This window comes from Pseudorca crassidens, chromosome 18 (genome assembly GCF_039906515.1).
Source record: "Pseudorca crassidens isolate mPseCra1 chromosome 18, mPseCra1.hap1, whole genome shotgun sequence".
Taxonomy (NCBI): Eukaryota; Metazoa; Chordata; class Mammalia; order Artiodactyla; family Delphinidae; genus Pseudorca; species Pseudorca crassidens.
Window position 1 is genome coordinate 50,361,971 of NC_090313.1, and position 20,618 is coordinate 50,382,588.

The window sequence follows — 20,618 nt, forward strand, 5'->3', positions numbered from 1 at the left end:
CTAATATATATATATATATATATATATATATTTCTAAAGAACCTATGGGCAGGACATGAATAAAGACATAGACATAGAGAATGGACTTGAGGACACGGGGAGGGGGACGGTTAAGCTGGGAAAAAGTGAGAGAATGACACGGATTTATATATTCTACCAAATGTAAAATAGATAACTAGTGGGAAGCAGCCACATAGCACATGGAGATCAGCTTGGTGCTTTGTGACCACCTAGAGGGGTGCGATAGGGAGGGTGGGAGTGAGACGCCAAAGGGAGGAGATATGGGAATATATGTATATGTATATGTATATGTATAGCTGATTCACTTTGTTATAAAGCAGAAACTAACACACCATTGTAAAGCAGTTATACTCCAATAAAGATGTTAAAAAAAAATTGACCAGTGTAGGTTTCAGGACATATGACCCACAACTTCGTGGAGATTAGTGTGTTTCTAGATGCAATTTTCCTTGAGTCTAAGAACTCTGATTCTTTCTCAATAAGATTGCATAATACATGTCCTCAGTGGAGGATAGAAATGTTTTGAGGCCCAATGCTTATATAATCTTGGAGGTATGTTTTAAGAAAAAAGATTCAAGATTGTAAATCCTTGTCAAAAGCCCTGGCAGTTAAGGGTCCCAGGACCATAAGATTCTTTTCCTTTCCACTCTAAAGCCACCTTTGCAATTATTTCTGCAATATATACTAAAGAATGCTTGGACATTATGAGGTATTGGTGGAAATTTGAAATACTGAGAAAAAACTTGAATTTAGCAGGCAGACATTACTCAAAAGAGAGTTTATTTCTTCAGGCTAACTTTAAAAATCTTGACATACTCTTACATTTTGTTTCATTTTCCTTGCTACATTATGCAGTAATAGCTTTAAAGATCAGATGTTTGAATAAGAAATACACAAACCAAATTTTATTTTTATAATTTTAAGATGCATAAGTTTAGAAATTTAACCTATAGATTAATTAGCAAATCATAAATATTTGATCACGCTTTGTGGAAGATGGCACAGTGTAAGAAGTATGGAGCAGAATTGTTTGCCAACTCTACCCAATAACTATTCCCAACCCCCCCTTTATCCTCTCTTTTCTTTTTTTTTTTTTTTAGCATCTTTATTGGAGTATAATTGCTTTACAGTGGTGTGTTAATTTCTGCTTTATAACAAACTGAATCAGCTATACATATATACCCATATCTACTCCCTCTTGTGTCTCCCTCCCACCCTCCCTATCCTTTTTCTTTTTGAAATTAATTATTTTATTTTAATAATTTGATTTTTTAATTTACTTGTAGACAGTGTTTACCTGTAGAGAGTCTGAAATTGTCAGATGCTTTCCAAGCCAACCCTGAGCTGGGGCAAAGGCATATGGCATATTGTCCTAGATTGGCAAATAAGACTTGGAAGTCTGGTCATGACATTCTGGGAAATGATTTCTTTTCAAATTAAAAGACCTGTGGGAGATCTTCTCAACCGGATTTCACAAGTGGGTATAATGCCTAAAACTGTACCAGGCAATCTTAAAAGAACACACCTAAATTCTAAACCAATATGTTCAGGATTACAGTACAAAACAAAACAAAACTCTAAGAACCTGAGTAACTGACATGATTTGTAAGGTGCTGAACTATTTCACCTTCAAAATGTGGAAATTTGCAGTTATGAAATGTCCTCAAGGCTTTAGTTATTTTCATTTAAATGTTCTCTCTTTTTTATTGTTATGAAAAACATAATACAGGATCTACCCTCTTAAATTTTTAAGTGTATAGTAAAATATTATCAACTATTAGATCTACTTTTATGGAAAAAATACATAGATAGTACATTCTACTCTTTTATACAATTTTCAAGCTTGAACTAGGATATATCTATGTTCAGAACATACAAGTGATATTATTATTAGCAACTGCCCTTAGCAGAAATATTGTCCTCTATTCTAGAAATGGTTATATTATTCACAAAAAAGATCTTAAAAAATTTTCAGGATGATCAACTCTGGGCCTAAATTTTTTGATATGGAGGAAGACTATATTATTGACATTGAAGAATCTGAAAATAATGATGAAAATCTTACAGGTTAGCATAGATGTTAAATATGATTCTGACTGGTGCCAATTAGTTCTGAGATAGCACTTTGTAAGTTCCTGTTTCCTGAGCCCTTGGCCCTGTCAAGCCAAATGTGGCTGTTTCCATTAGATTTTTTGGTGAATTATGAGTATATGTTGCTATTATTTGTATTTATTGTTTTAAAAATAAATAAAATTTACCAAAAAAAATAATTTATTTATTTTCTTCCTTTGTAATTATTTTACATATTTATAAATTTTATCCTTTTGTCTTATTTTTCAAGACTATACTCTCCAAGCATCTGTCTGAATAATTTACTTATGTCAAGGCAATATTTCCATCTTTGGGAAGAAGTGTCATGTGTGTGATATGGAATAAACATGATTGTGTAGCAGAAAGACACATGAATTGTAGGATGTAATCCTCTTCTATAATTTTCCAGTTTATGGCCTTAGGCAAGTTATCTCACCCTCTTAAGCCTCAGTTTTTCACCAATAAAAATGGGATTAACAATTATTTTCAATTTTTTTTCACAATAAGGGAAGATATTTAAAACCTATCACAGTTTAACCAATTAAAATATCAATTCTCTCCTATACAATTTATATTTCTAAGAACAATTATTTAAACTTTCACCATTTATCAATCAAGAATCACAAACTTAAAAAATTTCATAGCCAAAGGCAAAAATAAAACTAATAATTATTTATCCTGGCTTACTTCCACTTTAAGCAGTGGTAATTGTTGAAAGTGGTATTAAGTCAAAATCTTCTCTCTGATTTTCATCTATAGATCTAATTTCTGATGCCTGAGGCGAAGGAAAACAAATCAAATTTTTCCATATGATGTCTAACTTGGCTTCACTGTTAATATGTCAAATATAAATTTTAAGAGCTCAGTATCTAAATTTTATATTAATGGTAATAATTTTTCATAATATGCAAAAATAATAAAAATCTATGATTTATGCATTTTGCTCTATAAATGCAGATTACAATATTCTTATTGATGCTCACTGCAAATGAGTACCATTGATACTAGTTTTTAGATGAAGTACCTCACTAATACATAGGTAAGAAAACTGACTGTTGGAGAGGAATCCAGTTTATTTGACTGATGGAATTTTCTCATTTCTTTCAGTACATGATAGCGAGATTGTAGCTTATACAAGAAAGCATGAACTTGCTAACAGAGTCAGTCTTTTCAGTTAAAAGAAAAAAAAGTTCTCTTATCTTCTTAGAGAAAATGCAGAATTTTTTGTAGAAATTGGAATTCTTCTTTTTCCACAAGTTTGTTTGTTTTTTATTACTGAAAGAAACTGCTTACTTTTTTGCTGCTGTTGAGATCTTGTAAATATTAGCCAGGGCACTTTTTGTTTTATGAGTGAAGGATTCAGCTGTACAGGCTTAAGAGAATAGCTCACTGGAAATTTCATAAGAGATCAGGTTCATCTGGATCTGGTGGCTCCTGTGAAACCATCAGGACTCACTGTCTCAGACTCTCGGCTCTTTTCCCAAGGGCTGCATCACTCAGATGAGGGAATGTTGCCATGAGGTCGTAATGTGGAGACCCATAGTTTCAGGCTTCTACTCTGTTCTTTTCAAAAATAAACTAAAATAAGCTAAAAGATATGTCTTTTACTACAATTCTCAGAAGACTATCAAAATGGGTTGCATGGGACCCTTAGCAAGGAGCCTCTTGCCCTAGTTAAGTGTGTTACTGGCTAGGGGAATAAAATGCTCTGATTAGTTTTTGGGGTCATAGGTCCCTCCCTGAAGCTAGAGGTGGAATCAAATGTACAAAAATTGTTTCAGAATGAGTTAGAAATGGTTGTTTCCTCAAGAAAAAACTGCTTTCATCAGAATGTGAAGGAATTAAACAAAGGCAAGTAATAAAAATGTTCATTATAGCTCCCTTTATTGAGTCTCTAATAAGGATGCGATGCTTTGAGAACTTAGAAAATTTGCTTAAAGTCACACCACTTGCCATTGCTAGAATCGTCTCCCCTATCCGATCTCCTTGCTTTTTAATACAATACTACCTACACAGTGTTATACAATGCAGTACTGCCCCGTCACTCGTGTTGAAGTTCTCATCCTTCATTAGCTTTTCTCAAATGCTCAAATACTATAAATGGTGGATAAGGACAAAGAAAATTAGGCTTCCCCTTAGATGTAAGGTTGAATCTCTAGCAAGACAAAATTCTTCCACAGCAACAACTAGGAAAAATACAAGATGATTTAAAAATTTGTGTTTTCTAAAATATTGGAGATTAAGAAAACAAGATGAACCAAAATGAAAGACAGGAAAGAACCCTTGTTAGGTAAGCCTGAGATTGTCAGACCTTTTCTGTCCCTAGGGTAATTTGAATGCAGAGAGAGGGGGAAATAATCTAGGAAAACTAACACAAAATTAATCTAGGTAGATTAATCAGCTGGGGGAAGAGAAGACATCAAATCTTGTGATGAACATGTGGACTGACATGCTGGGTTGGCAAGTAGAGGAGCTCCAAGCTCATGGCTGTTTTCCCCAAAGGACATTTCTAAATGCTCAGATGATGATGTGGAATGCTGGGTTGTGGAGGGGGCTGGACAGCCAAACTGAGTCCTCTCACCTCAGTGGTGCTTAGGAGGCAAAGTCCCAATACAGGGATGACCTGCAATAAACACACAATACACCTTGTCCTGGGGATATTAGAAAAGAGAGGTAGGCTGAATTTAACTGAAACTTCAATCCAGCTCCGATCTGGATCAGTCTGATTGAATTAAGGTGACAGCCCTTCCCTGTCTGCCTAACTGAGAAAAAGGAAAACCTTCTCAAGGGCATCAATTTTAGTTTTAGTATTTATATTTCTTTTATAATCAATGTCCAGAAAAAAAAATTATTTTAATATATAGTGTCTATAATATCTGTAATTTACATATTAGAAAATATTATATTTGATATAGTACATAGCTAAATGATTATTTATATTAATCAAATAATTGAACTATTACATATTTATAACATTATATATGATCAATAATTTATATATAATATAACATATATATAATTCAAAGAATCATAAATATGTGATTTTCTTCCTTTTTCACTGACCAACTCTTCAAAGATTTTTCCCCTGTTTCTTCCTTATCTTCTCAACCACTAAATGTTGGAATGTCCCTAACTCTTAGTCCTCTAACCTACCCACAATTTCCCTGCACTCATTCTTTTTGTGATATCATCCATTCTCACAGCATTAAATACCATCTATGAACTGATAACAGTGAAAGTGGAATTTACCTCTCTGTGAACTCCAGGCTGACATATGAAACTGTATACTCAAATTTACCACTTAGATACCTACAGGCAAAGCAACTTAAAGCATCCCTAACCAGACTTCTGATTCCCATTCATAACTTGTTTTTCCCACAATCTTTATTTTAGAAAGTGCAATTCCCTCTTTTTGGTGGTAAGACCAAAAACCTTGTAGTAACGTTTCTCACATTTCTTTTTCTTATACCAGATCTCCATTCCAACAGCAAACCCTATTGGGTTTGTCTTCAACATATGTTAAAAATATGGTCACATCATTTCACTCACCCTGTTCAAGTCATAATCATCTTTCACCTAGAGGCTTGTTTTAGCTGCAACTGTTCTGCCGTGTTACAAACTTGTTCTCAAGCAGCCTAGTCTCATCATGTGACCCAGCAGGAGAAATTGTCCACAGCACTGCTTTAAACCCTGTGATAACTTCCCATCTCACTGAAAGAAAAGCTAAATCCTTACAATGATCTAGCAGGCCTGAAATAATCTATTTCTCTGCACCTCTCATTCACTGGCATTCATATACTCTCGCATTTGCTTCAGCCCTACCTACTGGCTATACCCCAAATGTCTTATCCCTGCTGGTGTGGTTTTGTACTTGCTGCTGCCAGTGCCTGGGATACTCTTCCTGCAAGCATCAGCATGGACACATCTCTCATTTCCTTAATCAAAATACCACATAAATGAGACCTTTCTTATAATCATATTTGAAAATGACACTCTCCCCATCATGTACTCTATCACTCTTTTGTTCTCTATATTTTTTCCACAAACAAAAGCAATACCACCACACACACACACACACACACACACACATACACACACACACACATTTCAATTTTGTATTTGATTATTGTTTTTCTACTACTACTAGAATAGAACTGTGATGAGGACAGGCAATTTTTTGTCCTCCTTTGTTTACTGCTATATTGCAATCACCCAGGACATGGACAGGTACTCAATAAATAAGAGTTGAATAAATAATTATGTATATGGTTAAAGTTTAGTTCACAAATTTAATAATATGATCTGATGTTTTCTTTGTTAGAATGATATATTTATTCAATAACAATTCAAAGAGTATTGGAGTTATTTCATGGTATAATGAAGATATTATTTATATTATGCTATTAAGACTTCTTCATAATGCACAATTGAGAAAAGAACACTCGGTGTTTCTACACACATATATAAAATACACACAGGATTAACATAGGTAGGTGGTAACGGGAAGCCAGATACATTTGTAGTCAAAATTACTGATCCTTTTTTTTTTCTTTTTTTTTTTTTCGGTACACGGGCCTCTCACTGTTGTGACCTCTCCCGCCGCGGAGCACTGGCTCCAGATGCACAGGCTCAGCGACCATAGCTCACGGGCCCAGCCACTCCGCGGCACGTGGGATCTTCCCGAACCGGGGCACGAACCTGTGTCCCCTGCATCGGCAGGCGGACTCTCAACCACTGCACCACCAGGGAAGCCCTACTGATCCTTTTATTGAATCTTGTAAACAGAGTTAGACTAGGAGGAAAATGGAAAGAACATCTGATACCCATTATTAGGTACTCATTTAACAATTCTGGGAAACAGCAATTCTCATTCACATTTTCTGTTAGTATCCTAAAAGTGGGCGTGTCTGACAATGCAGCCATGGGGAGACATGCTTTGATCAAGTCTGTTGCTTTTCCTTTCAAAGCGAAGTACATAATGCACCTGTTTAACTTCTTTTAATCGGATCAACGGGATTGCATTGAAATTGAGTATGATGCTGCTACAAGTTGAGGATTTCTTGAAAAAAAGTTCTAGTCCCTTTTTTTGATAAAATAATACAACAGATAATACTCATGTTTCTGTCCCCTAACTTTAGTAAAATTGGGCAAAACATTAAAAAATATCATTTTCTGCCCTTACATTGGATTTGGCACACATTTTCTATAGTAAAACTATCTCTCCAAAGATATATAGATATAGATAGATGCAGTAAACTCCAATCTTCAGAACTTCACAGAAAAGAATTTTTCTAAATCATATACTTAAAAGTTCCCTAATAATATTAGGTTGCTATTTCTTTTAAAACAACATATTGGTGTAAGGCTAGTCTCTAGACTAAATGATAAAGGGAGTAAAGTATTCCTGTTTATTTGATTATTTTTTGTTTTTGTACATTTCTTCATCTAGGTGTTGGGCTTTTTATTTTTCTCTTCCTGCTATAATTGGCTGGTTCTAAATCAATTATTTGAAGTTAATCATTTACACATATTTGTGATTTTTGCACCAATATTATGTTGTTTGACAGCATGATACGTTTTTTGTTATTTTACATTAACTATGAAGGCCATAGCAGAAAATGCAGAAGTACTCTGGGTGGTGGTGAGGTTTTAAATAATTGTCCTGGTGCTCCTGAAATAACAGTCATTTTACAACTTGTAAAAAATTCAGAGGAGAAAGTTTCAGGAAAAAAATACTATATTCAGGACCACATTTATCTTCATATAGAGGCATTAAGTATGCCTTCCTCTTAATTAGGAAATAATTGCAGTTTATAACTTCTCACTTGTCGTGTGCAGATCTTTTTGTCAGGAAAGCTGTTAAGGATTTTGGAAGGCTTAGGAAAACTTGAATGGAAAAGGAAGATACCTGAACATTCAACTAAGATCATAACAGTTAAAAGAGGATCAAGATTGTTGTTTTGTATACAAGGAACATATCAAATGAAAGAGAAGATTCTTACCACATATTCTAACTTCCTAAAGCTTTAAGTTCCACAGTGTTCATTACACTTTCATCAGTTTGTCAACCTCCTTTAAGATGAATGCAGTCAACTCCATCCTTCTGTATGTAACCAACTAAGTTAACATGGTCTTACTTTCAGTCTTATAAATGTCAATCTTTAGCACAAACTAATTGTTCGTCTTGAGTAAAACTGTTGTAATTTCTAGTTTGTACATCTTAATTGTTACAGATGCCACACTTCTGTATTACTGAACTTACATGTTATTTCTCAACACATTAATATTTTAAAGGGATCAGGGCAAACATTTTACAATCAAATACAGAGAGAACCTCCAAAAGAGCTGAAAATAATTTGTAAAAGTAGTGACTGGTTTAGAGGATTAAAAAATACTACACTTTCAATTAAAATGTTAAGATGTCTGGAGAATTCAAAAGTGCTGATATAAGGAAATGATAAAGATGCATTCCTGTGTTTGTTTGTTTGTTTTTTAAAAATATCTTTCAGAATTTTCATTTAAAAGGAGAAAGTATGACCCCCAGTTTTAAGACTGCAAAGGGACTCCTCACTGCTGATGACAGGTAAAATGCCCAAAGAAATTTAACTATTCAAGTATTTTTATAAAGGTTATTGTTTTTGTTGGTGCTTTGATTATACAGTTTCATAGGATTTAGCTGATTGTTCCTATCCCTAATTTTCCCATAAATCCCATTACTTATTTTTTTCTATCACTTTCTTTTTAACATCTTTATTGGAGTATAATTGCTTTACAATGGTATGTTAGTTTCTGCTTTATAACAAAGTGAATCAGCCATACATATATCCCCACATCTCCTCCCTCTTGAGTCTCCCTTCCCACCCTCCCTAACCCACCCCTCTACGTGGTCACAAAGCACCGAGCTGATCACCCTGTGCTATGCAGCTTCTTCCCACTAGCTATCTATTTTACATTTGGTAGTGTATATATGTCCATGCCACTCTCTCACTTCGTCCCAGCTTACCCTTCCCCCTCCCTGTGTCCTCAAGTCCATTCTCTACATCTGTGTCTTTATTCTTATCCTGCCCCTAGGTTCTTCAGAACCATTTCTTTTCTTTTCTTTTTTTTTTTTTTTTTTAGATTCCATATATATGTGCTAGCATACGGTATTTATTTCTCTCTTTCTGACTTACTTCACTCTGTATGACAGTCTTTAGGTCCAGCCACCTCACTACATATAACTCAATTTCATTTCTTTTTATGACTGAGTAATATTCCATTGTATATATGTGCCACATCTTCTTTATCCATTCATCTCCATTACTTTTTAATGTGTAGTTTTGTAGAATGGAGGTTTTTCAGGGACATATATGTGGTATTTCAGTAGAAATGCTTGAATATGCATTCCTGCTATACTCCCTTTTTATACATGTACACACACACATACACACATGTGCATACCACACATACACATTTATACATGTACAAACACTGCTATCTTTAAAAACACTTTTAAATATGGATGCTCATGTTATGAGCTGAATTCTGCCCCTCTCCTCAATTCATATGTTGAAGTCCTAACCTCAAGTGCATCTGAATGTTTTTGGAGATGGGTTTTTACAGAATTATATTAAAATGAGATAATTAGGATAGGCACTATTTCAATATGACTGTTGTCTTTGTAAGAAGAGGAAATTTGGACACAGATACATACAGAGGGAAGACAATGTGGATACATAGGGAGAAGATGTCTGTCTACAAGCCAAGGAGAGAGACCTGGAACAGGTACTTCCTACATAACCATCAGAAGGAACCAATCCTGCCTAGACCTGGATTTGGGGCTTCTAAACTCTAGAACTTTGAGAAAATAAATGTCTGTTGTTTAAGGTTCCCATTCTGTGGTACTTTGTTACAGCAGCCTTAGCAATCTACTAGATGCAACTCACATGTAACTCACATAATGTAGATAATTTATAAATTCTAGAATGTTGCTTTTGTAACTGGCCTTTTTTCTTTAATATATTCTGAACATTCCCCCATATTGATCATAGCTCTTTTAATGACTGCATAGTATTCCATTTGTTGGATAAAGTGTTTCAAATTTTTTATTTGTATACTGCAATAATAAACTTGTGAATACATCTTTGCTCTCATCAGTAGTTATTATCTGATACATCTCTACAGGGCTGTTGTTGGGTTTCATTATTTTTACATTTTAAAATGCTGATAGAAGGTGTTTAATAGCTATCAGTAAGGCTGGGCCAATTAATACATCAAACTATTCCTGCATGAAACAGCCTAATTCTCTATTTTCTTGAGCTCTAAATAGTTTTATTTTTAACTTTTTTTTATTTTTTAACATCTTTATTGCTTTACAATGGTGTGTTAGATTCTGCTTTATAACAAAGTGAATCAGTTATACATATACATATGTTCCCATATCTCTTCCCTCTTGCATCTCCCTCCCTCCCACCCTCCCTATCCCACCCCTCAAGGTGGTCACAAAGAAACGAGCCGATATCCCTATGCCATGTGGCTGCTTCCCACTAGCTATCTACCTTACATTTGTTAGTGTATATATGTCCATGCCTCTCTCTAGCCCTGTCACAGCTCACCCTTCCCAGTTCCCATATCCTCAAGTCCGTTCTCCAGTAGGTATGTGTCTTTATTCCTGTCTTAACCCTAGGTTCTTCATGACATTTTTTTTTCTTAAATTCTATATATATGTGTTAGCATACAGTATTTTTCTTTCTCTTTCTGACTTACTTCACTCTGTATGACAGACTCTAGGTCTATCTACCTCTTTACAAATAGTGCAATTTCATTTCTTTTTATGGCTTAGCAATATTCCATTGTATATATGTGCCACATCTTCTTTATCCATTCATCTGATGATGGGCACTTAGGTTGTTTCCATCTCTGGGCTATTGTAAATAGAGCTGCAATGAACATTTTGGTACATGACTCTTTTTGAATTTTGGTTTTCTCAGGGTATATGCCCAGTAGTGGGATTGCTGGGTCATATGGTAGTTCTATTTGTAGATTTTTAAGGAACCTTCATACTGTTCTCCATAGTGGCTGTATCAATTCACATTCCCACGAGCAGTGCAAGAGTGTTCCCTTTTCTCCACACCCTCTCCAGCATTTATTGTTTCTAGATTTTTTGATGATGGCCATTCTGACTGGTGTGAGATGATATCTCATTGTAGTTTTGATTTGCATTTCTCTAATGATTAATGATGTTGAGCATTCTTTCATGTGTTTGTTGGCAGTCTGTATATCTTCTTTGGAGAAATGTCTATTTAGGTCTTCTGCCCATTTTTGGATTGAGTTGTTTGCTTTTTTTATTATTGAGCTGCATGAGCTGCTTGTAAATTTTGAAAATTAATCCTTTGTCAGTTGCTTCATTTGCAAATATTTTCTCCCATGCTGAGGGTTGTCTTTTGGTCTTGTTTATGGTTTCCTTTGCTGTGCAAAAGCTTTGAAGTTTCATTAGGTCCCATTTGTTTATTTTTGTTTTTATTTCCATTTCTCTAGGAGGTGGGTCAAAAAGGATCTTGCTGTGATTTACATCATAGAGTGTTCTGCCTCTGTTTTCCTATAAGAGTTTGATAGTTTCTGGCCTTACATTTAGGTCTTTAATCCATTTTGAGCTTATTTTTGTGTATGGTGTTAGGGAGTGATCTAATCTCATATTTTTACATGTACCTGTCCAGTTTTCCCAGCACCACTTATTTGAAGAGGCTGTCCTTTCTCTACTGTATATTCCTGCCTCCTTTATCAAAGATAAGGTGACCATATGTGTGTGAGTTTATCTCTGGGCTTTCTATCCTGTTCCATTGATCTATATTTCTGTTTTTGTGCCAGTACCATACTGTCTTGATTACTGTAGATTTGAAGCATAGTCTGAAGTCAGGGAGCCTGAATCCTCCAGCTCCGTTTTTCGTTCTCAGCATTGCTTTGGCTATTCGGGGTCTTTTGTGCTTCCATACAAATTGTGAAATTTTTTGTTTTAGTTCTGTGAAAAATGCCAGTGGTGGTTTGATAGGGATTGCATTGAATCTGTAGATTGCTTTGGGTAGTAGACTCATTTTCACAATGTTGATTCTTCCAATCCAAGAACATGGTATATCTCTCCATCTATTTGTATCATCTTTAATTTCTTTCATCAGTGTCTTATAATTTTCTGCATACAGGTCTTTTGTCTCCTTAGGTAGGTTTATTCCTAGATATTTTATTCTTTTTGTTGCAATGGTAAATGGGAGTGTTTTCTTGATTTCACTTTCAGATTTTTCATCATTAGTGTATAGGAATGCCAGATTTCTGTGCATTAATTTTCTATTCTGCTACTTTACCAAATTCATTGATTAGCTCTAGTAGTTTTCTGGTAGCATCTTTAGGATTCTCTATGTATAGTATCATGTCATCTGCAAAGAGTGACAGCTTTACTTCTTCTTTTCCAATTTGGATTCCTTTTATTTCCTTTTCTTCTATGATTGCTGTGCCTAAAACTTCCAAAACTACGTTGAATAAGAGTGGTGAGTGTGGGCAACCTTGTCTTGTTCCTGATCTTAGTGGAAATGCTTTCAGTTTTTCACCATTGAGGATGATATTGGCTGTGGGCTTGTCATATATGGCCTTCATTATGTTGAGGATAGTTCCCTCTATGCCTACTTTCTGCAGGGTTTTTATCATAAATGGGTGTTGAATTTTGTCAAGAGCTTTCTCTGCATCTATTGAGATGATCATATGGTTTTTCTCCTTCAATTTGCTAATATGGTTTATGACATTGATAGATTTGCGTATATTGAAGAATCCTTGCATTCCTGGAATAAACCCCACTTGATCATGGTGTATTATCCTTTTAATGTGTTGTTAGATTCTGTTTGCTAGTATTTTGTTGCGGATTTTTGCATCTATGTTCATCTGTAATATTGGCCTGTAGTTTTCTTTCTTTGTGGCATCCTTGTCTGGTTTTGGTATAAAGGGGATGGTGGCCTCGTAGAAGGAATTTGGGAGTGTTCTTCCCTCTGCTATATTTTGGAGGAGTTTGAGAAGGGTGGGTGTTAGCTCTTCTTTAAATGTTTGATAGAATTCGCCTGTGAAGCCATCCGGTCCTGGGCTTTTGTTTGTTGGAAGATTTTTAATCACAGTTTCAATTTCAGTGCTTGTGATTGGTCTGTTCATATTTTCTACTTCTTCCTGATTCAGTCTTGGCAGGTTGTGCATTTCTAAGAATTTGTCCATTTTTTCCAGGTTTTCCATTTTATTGGCATAGATTTGCTTGTAGTAATCCCTCATGATCTTTTTTATTTCTGCAGTGTCAGTTGTTACTTCTCCATTTTCATTTCTAATTCTATTGATTTGAGTCTTCTCCCATTTTTTCTTCATGAGTCTGGCTAATGGTTTATCAATTTTGTTTATCTTCTCAAAGAACCAGCTTTTAGTTTTATTGATCTTTGCTATTGTTTCCTTCATTTCTTTTTCATTTATTTATGAGCTGATATTTATGATTTCTTTCCTTCTGCTAACTTTGGGGTTTTTTTGTTCTTATTTCTCTAATTGCTTTAGGTGCAAGGTTAGGTTGTTTATTCGAGATGTTTCTTGCTTCTTAAGGTGGGCTTGTATTGCTATAAACTTCCCTCTTAGAGCTACTTTTCCTGCATCCCATAGGTTTTGGGTCGTTTTGTCTCCATTGTCATTTGTTTTAGGTATTTTTTAATTTCCTCTTTGATTTCTTCAGTGATCACTTCGTTATTAAGTAGTGTATTGTTTAGCCTCCATGTGTTTGTATTTTTTACAGATTTTTCCTGTAACTGATATCTAGTCTCATGGCGTTGTGGTCGGAAAAGACACTTGATACAATTTCAATTTTCTTAAATTTACCAAACTTAATCTGTGACCCAAGATATGATCTATCCTAGAGAATGTTCCATGAGCACTTGAGAAAAATGTGTATTCTGTTGTTTTTGGATGGAGTGTCCTATAAATATCAATTAAGTACATCTTGTTTAATGTATCATTTAAAGCTTGTATTCCCGTATTTATTTTCATTTTGGATGATTTGTCCATTGGTGAAAGTGGGGTGTTAAAGTCCCCTAGTATGAATGTGTTACTGTCGATTTCCCCTTTTATGGCTGTTAGTATTTGCCTTATGTATTGAGGTGCTCCTATGTTGGGTGCATTAATATTTACAATTGTTATACCTTCATCATGGATCGATCCCTTGATCATTATGTAGTGTCCTTCTTTTTCTCTTCTAATAGTCTTTATTTTAAAGTTTATTTTTTCTGATATGAAAATTGCTACTCCAGCTTTCTTTTGGTTTCCATTTGCATGGGATATCTTTTTCCATCCCTTTACTTTCAGTCTGTATGTGTCTCTAGCTCTAAAGTGGGTTACTTGTAGACAGCATATATATGGGTCTTGTTTTTGTATCCATTCAGCCAATCTGTGTCTTTTGGTGGGAGCATTTAGTCCAATTACATTTAAGGTAATTATCAATATGTATGTTCCTATTCCCATTTTCTAAATTGTTTTGGGTTCGTTATTGTAGGTCTTTTCCTTCTCTTGTGTTTCTAGCCTAGAGAAATTCCTTTATCATTTGTTGTAAAGCTGGTTTGGTTGTGCTGAACTCTCTCAGTTTTTGCTTGTCTGTAAAAGTTTTAATTTCTCCATCAAATCTGAATGAGATCAGTGCTGGGTACAGTAGTCTTGGTTGCAGATTTTGCTCCTTCATCACTTTCAGTATGTCCTGCCACTCCCTTCTGGCTTGCAGTTTCTGCTGAAAGATCAGCTGTTAACCTTATGGGGATTCCCTTGTGTGTTATTTGCTGTTTTTCCCTTGATGCTTTTAATATGCTTTCTTTGTATTTAATTTTTGACAGTTTGATTAATATATGTCTTGGCGTATTTCTCCTTGGATTTATCCTGTATGGGCCTCTCTGTGCTTCTTGGACTTGATTAACTATTTCCTTTCCAATATTAGGGAAGTTTTCAATTATAATCCTTCAAATATTTTCTCAGTCCCTTTCTTTTTCTCTTCTTCTTCTGGAACCCCTATAATTCGAATGTTGGTGCCTTTAATGTTTTCCCAGAGGTCTCTGAGACTGTCCTCAGTTCTTTTCATTCTTTTGTCTTTATTCTGCTCTGTAGTAGTTATTTCCACTATTTTATCTTCCAGGTCACTTATCCGTTCTTCTGCCTCAGTTATTCTGCTATTGATCCCATCTAGAGTCTTTTGCATTTCATTTATTGTGTTGTTCATCATTGTTTATTTCATGTTTAGTTCTTCTAGGTCCTTGTTAAATGTTTCTTGAATTTTGTCCATTCTATTTCCAAGATTTTGGATCATGTTTACTATCATTATTCTGAAGTCTTTTTCAGGTAGACTGCCTATTTCCTCTTCATTTGTTAGGTCTGGTGCATTTTTATCTTGCTCCTTCATCTGCTGTGTGTTTTTCTGGCTTCTACTTTTGCTTATCTTACTGTGTTTGCGGTCTCCTTTTTGCAGGCTGCAAGTTCGTAGTTCCTGTTGTTTTTGGTGTCTGTCCCCAGTGGCTAAGGTTGGTTTAGTGGGTTGTGTAAGCTTCCTGGTGGAGAAGAATAGTGCCTGTATTCTGGTGGATGAGGCTGGATCTTGTCTCTCTAGTGGGCAGGTCTATGTCTGGTGGTGTGTTTTGGGGTGTCTGTGGACTTATTATGATTTTAGGCAGTCTCACTGCTAATGGGTGGGGTTGTTTTCCTGTTTTACTAGTTGTTTGGCATAGGTTGTCCAGCACTGTAGCTTGCTGGTCGTTGAGTGAAGCTGGGTGCGGGTGCTGAGATGGAGATCTCTGGAAGATTTTCACCGTTTGATATTATGTGAAGCTGGGAGTTCTCTTGTTGACCAGTGTCCTGAAGTTGGCTCTCCCACCTCAGAGGCACAGCACTGACTCCTGGCTGGAGCACCAAGAGCCTTTCATCCACATGGCTCAGAATAAAAGGGAGAAAAAGTAGAGAGAAAGAATTAGTAGAAGTAGGAAGAAAAAAGAAAGAAAGAAAGAAGAAAGAAATTAAGAAAGTAGGGAAGGAAGGAAGGAATTAATGAAGGAAGAAAGAAAGAAAGAAGAAAAGAAGGAAAGAGAGGAGGGAAGGAGGGAGGAAGGAAGGAAGGAAGGAGGGAAAGAAGGAAAAAAGAAAGAAAGAAAGAAGATACAGTAAAATAAAATAAAGTATAATAAAGTTATTAAATTAAAAAATAATTATTTAGAAAAAAAAAGGGATGGATAGAACCTTAGGACAAATTGTGGAAGCAAAGCTATACAGACAAAATCTTACACAGAAGCATACACATACACCCTCACAAAGAGAAATAAAGGGGAAAAAATCATAAATCTTGCTCTCAAAGTCCACCTCCTCAATTTGGGATGATTCGTTGTCTAAAGGAGAGAAGGAAGGAAGGAAGGAAGGAAGGAAGGAAGGAAGGAAGGAAGGAAGGAAGGAAGGAAAGAAAGAAAGAAAGAAAGAAAGAAAGAAAGAAAGAAAGAAAGAAAGAAAGAAAGAAAGAAAGAAAGAAAGAAAGAAAAAGAAAGGAAGGAAGGAAGGAAGGAAGGAAGAAAGTATAATAAAGTTATTAAAATTAATTATGATGAAAAAATTAAAAAAAAAAAAGGGACGGATAGAACCCTAGGACAAATGGTGGAATTAAAACTATACAGACAAAATCTCACACAGAAGCATACACATACACACTCACAAAAAGAGGAAAACGGGAAAAAAATCATAAATCTTGCTCTTGAAGTCCACCTCCTCAATTTGGGATGATTCGTTGTCTATTCATGTATTCCACAGAAGCAGGGTACATCAAGTTGATTGTGGAGCTTTAATCTGCTGCTTCTGAGGCTGCTGGGAGAGATTTCCCTTTCTCTTCTTTGTTCTCACAGCTCCCAGGGGCTCAGCTTTGGATTTGGCCCCGCCTCTGCATGTAGGTCCCTGGAGGGCGTCTGTGCTTTGCTCAGACAGGACGGGGTTAAAGGAGCCGCTGATTCGGGGACTCTGGCTCACTCAGGCCGGGGGGAGGGAGAGGCGCAGATTGTGGGGCGAGCCTGCGGCGGCAGAGGCCGGTATGACGTTGCACCAGTCTGAGGCCCACTGTGCGTTTTACCGGGGAAGTTGTCCCTGGATCCCGGGACCCTGGCAGTGGCGGGCTGCACAGGCTCCCTGGAAAAGGGGTGTGAATAGTGACCTGTGCTCGCACACAGGGCCCTTGGTGGCGGCAGTAGCAGCCTTAACGTCTCCTGCCCACCTCTTGGGCCCGTGCTTTTAGCCACGGCTCGCGCCCGTCTCTGGGGTCCGCGCTTTTAGCCGCCAGTTTTATTTTTTAAGTCCATACAAATTTGAGTATTTAAAAATGGAAACTGATTGTGCTTTAATATAAAGTTATTTGGTTATTAGGGAAGCTGACCATGTTTTTTCCTTGATGTTTTTGTCATGCATTCTTTTTTACTGTAAATTCTCTATTGTTGTCAGTTTTTTTTTCCCTTTGTCCTAAAAAAAAAACCAAAACATTTCATACTGATACCTGAAGTCTTTCTTACTTCTCAGTTATTGGTCAAGAAACCTTGAATCATGTGGGTTATGTGTTCAAGATGACTTAAAGACTCTTGGAGATTATACTGACCACATGATGCCTGACTTTACCATGGAAGCGGACTTGATTTGTCTCAAATCAGATTCAGAGAAACACTCATTCACATAATTATTTATAGATAATTCTCTTATTATAGGAGTTTATTCTTCTATCATCACCTATGTCTTACTATAAACAAGTAGATTTATCAAGAAAAGTAGCAGAAGGAAAGAATTTTGGTGTTTGCCTTTTCCAGCTCTTTTTGTTAGGACTTCTTGATATTCAAGTCTTGAATAAACTATGTAAGGTGTTTGTGTTGAAATGAACTTCAGCTTGTTTAAAACAGCTACTGAGCTTGCTGCCTAGACTCTCAAGCTATCCTGAAGCCTTTACTTCAATCTCAGAACTTAATTTCTCCCTGTTCCTAAAAATTTTTTGATTCTCAGTATTCTCCCAGTGAATTATATTTTTGCTTAGAATAGTCATATTTGGTGTCCGTTGCTAACAACTAAGAATACTGACTGAAATAGTTGGCTGCTGAAGCAATAATTTTGAGGTTGGAGAACTGCTAAATGTGGCCAGCTTTAGATGGTTTGCTATGGCTTAAGACTTTGGACAGCATATGAGTACCTGGGGAATAGGTCATAGGATGTCTACAAAGTTGAGGGGAGGTTAAAGGTGAAATGTGTGGGTACCAAGGACAGACATCATCTGCTTCACAGTTTTGTCTAAGATGACCATAAATTTATAAACCAAGTAGAAATGTTTAAGGAAGTCAAGCACAAAGGGCAGAAAAATCTGGGCAGAATCAGTAACAGATGGTGCTGTGACATGATCCCTCAACTAAGGTTGTACACCTGAGTTCAACAGACCACTGGGCAAATGTCCAAATGCCAGGCAGATTAGGCTGTCCTTGATAATTAAAGCTAATTAAGTTGTCCTTTCATGTGAGTCCAATGTTGGATCATTCAATATACGTTGTAGATAAATCTTATTTAATCTGAAAACATTTATGCAACAAATATATATTAATCACAAGTGGGTGAAAATTACAATATTCATCGTGAAATATTGGTTTGTTTATACCTAAGGGTACTTTTGAATTGAAAAAGTAATTTCTTGACCTCTAAATATTATTAGAGATTTTGAACCCAACATAGATATTAACCATAGTAAAATACTGTCTTTCCTTAGAATTTTTAGTATTCAGGAGTATTTTTACAAGATTTACACAAACTTAGAACTTAGGAAACATATAACAGAAAATTGTATATTCTTAAATGTCACCTCATTTGCACATAAAAAATAAACACCATTCTTCTAAAAAAAATCGCTCTTTTCTTGCTTTCTTTATTTCTACCTCTTCTCCATTATGTTGTTTGAAATCACCATTGAAAGTGTGCATTCAGAATAATGAGATTGAAGTTTGAACTTCTTTTGCTTTTTCCCTCATAGATGTTTGTGCTTCCTATCTTTTATTCATTGAATGAATTTCTTGAAACTATTGCTTTTGTTTGTGAATTAAGCACAGTTAGTATTTGCAACTGGAAACTGATTCTTAAATACTGTGTTTCATCTTTGTGAGAAAGGAAAAAAAATCCTTCATTAAAATCTCTATAATCAGATATATTAGAGATTAATTCATTCTAGGAGGCACATGAGTTTCTATCTCATATATCTAGGACATAACAATTTGATTATAAGAAAACATTAGGATGTGCAGCTTTCTTACTATAGGAAAGGGAAGCTATTCATTTCACGTATTTGCTTTCTTTTGTATGAGAAAATAAAAACTGCTCACGTAGCTTATTTAAATTATTTAGATCAATTATATTATCCATTAAATATGGATTGATGTTTGCTGGCACATTCAAGGATTGTGTAAGAAATGTTTATATGTCTACTTTTAAACTCACCACTTAACTACCATATATATACATATATATATATATATATATATATATATATATATATTTGCCTTTCATCTTTTCCTTCTTCTGAAGAACTGTTTGACACAGGGAATCTATTATAATAATTCAAATGGAAAACCTTATAAAACTCACATGTATATACTCACACGTATAGAGAATACTTAGGCATGCACAGCTATAGTTTAACTCACAAACACAAGTATTGTTTTAATATAGCAAGTATGTATTTATGGATTTTTGATAAATTAGTTTGCTTTCTAAAAGGCTAAATTTTATCAATTTCAATGTATTTGTTCCATTCTTTTGGTAAAAGGCTTCAGATATGTTTGAGATTTCTCTTTGGTTTGTGTTCATCAACTATCACTCAGCTGCTATTTATGCAAATATTGCACTGAACCAGAATGTCTTCTGGGGTAATGACTAGCTATTGTACTTGGTGTTAGTTCAGCATCATTAATCAGGCAATGTTTGCTACCTGTAGGGCACAGTATCTGCTGTGGGACATTTTTTAGGTAGTGCTCAGAAAAACACATGAAAACTTTTAAAGTTGTTAATGAGCTTAATGTTCATAAGAAAATCCTTTGACTAATAATTTATCATAATAAAACTTTTGGTGGTGATTATGTTAACTAACTTGTTTCTCAAAGATGACAAAGAAAATATTTTATCAATATTGTATACTTCTAGCACTTCCTTAAGATTATTGGGTGAATAGACTATTTGTTAAAGACTAATAATTTTAAATATTTTAAGAAGTGAAATAGTTGATTCAATTATTTTAAAATCAAGATATTTTTAGAAGATAATGATCTATAATAGAAATAATATAATTAAATACATATTGTTAATCTGATTTTGTTGTTTATCAGCACTCCAATCTTTCCTGAAGAGGACAGACAAAGCAATTATAATTGATTAAGCGCCTTCTTATTTGAATCTTTTACAGTAACTAGATGTGTATACACATGTGCACGCACACGCACACA

At 35.3% G+C, this 20,618-nt stretch overlaps 1 long non-coding RNA gene across 1 annotated transcript in view; it reads left to right on the plus strand.

The window, feature by feature from the left end:
* The first annotated feature begins 16,279 nt into the window (after positions 1-16,279).
* Positions 16,280-20,618, plus strand: part of LOC137211492 (uncharacterized) — a 194,081-nt gene continuing 189,742 nt past the window's right edge. The window contains exon 1 of the long non-coding RNA XR_010937103.1: positions 16,280-16,691. This is a non-coding gene — a long non-coding RNA (uncharacterized lncRNA). The remainder of the gene's footprint in view (positions 16,692-20,618) is intronic.